A 1,423-nucleotide genomic window follows, 5' to 3' on the forward strand; every position below is an offset into this window, starting at 1 on the left:
GTTGTTTCGTCAAACAGTTTGCGAACAGGGTTTTCATCAATTTGCCAGTTGTCTGTTCTGTTAATGACGACATAGCTTCGATATTTATAATACACTATTTTTATCAGAGAATTCTCACGAATTCTCACTGTTGCGGGAGCATAACCCTGTAGGTAATTGGTGAGAATATTCCATGCCTAGGTGGGAATTTGGGCCGAAAGTCCTAGAGTCCTAACCGTTGGCAACATCAATGTAGCTTCGGAATTCAGTTATACCCACAACTTGTATGACCAAAACCTCCCCGGGAGTTGGGAAGGAACTATGAGATCTTCATTTATATATATATGTGAAAGTCAAGTGCGCACAGTATGGTAAACGGGGAAAAACAAGTTGGTTATATATATATATACATGTATATATAATAGTTTAATATTAACTTTATGGTTAAGCTCGATATAAATTGGTGTATAATTTTTATTTATTTATGGGATGATGGATTTTGATTTAATAATTTGATTGCTAAATTTATGGAGATTTACCTACTCTGTCTTTTGAATTTAAACCGTGACCTCTTAGAATGACACTAACTGTGACCTCTCAAGATGAAACTCATATTCTTAACAAATAAGCCCACTCACATGCCCAAAAAAAAATTGGATCCACTAGGCTCAATAGGGCATGTGACTATACCTAAAATAAAAGTAAAGTAAGCAGGAAATTTATTGCTAGCTAGCTAACAAGGGGACCAAGATTGAACCAACCCTTCCATAAACATTAACCAGGGGCAAGTGCAAGTTGTGAGAGATTGTTTATTAGTGCCAAGTCCAATCTTAGGGTTGTGTATGCTGCGCACCAGACCATCTCCTGCTACTCAAACAAGAACTGAATCAGGCCTTCAGAGAGGACATCCATATTCAAGTCATTTCATTATGAGATTTCGGCATTTCTTGGTTAAGAGTTAAATACGTTAGTCTCTTTATTTATTGCTGGCCACCCATCAATCTTTTCTTTGCCAATATCTTTTTATACCTTTATGTCTTTCTTTCCAAAGATATGTATAAAGTCATATGCCCAAAAGGATTGGATCTATTCCATTGGTGAGGAGCAAGGAAATTTTTACCATGGGGTAAAGTTTAATCACTGTTTTGTATATATATATAAACACATCATGCATATTCCAAACTTCATGATATTGAGAGAGTTGTCTATTAGCTTCATGACATTGAGAGAAAGTTGTCTATTAGCTATGGCAAACAATCCAATGAATGAGATTTTTGGATTTGGATCTATTGGTGAGGAACAAGGATTTTTTCACTATTGGGTAATGTTTAATCCCTGTTGTCATGTGCCCAAAAGGGTTGGATTTATTAGTGAGAAGTAAGGAGTTAATCAGCATTCGGTAAGATTCCATCCTAGTTTTTTATATATAGATAGATAAGTCTTT

Source organism: Pinus tabuliformis, chromosome 8 (assembly GCF_031772625.1).
Source record: "Pinus tabuliformis cultivar Carrire ecotype Pingquan chromosome 8, CPIR1, whole genome shotgun sequence".
Classification (NCBI taxonomy): domain Eukaryota; kingdom Viridiplantae; phylum Streptophyta; class Pinopsida; order Pinales; family Pinaceae; genus Pinus; species Pinus tabuliformis.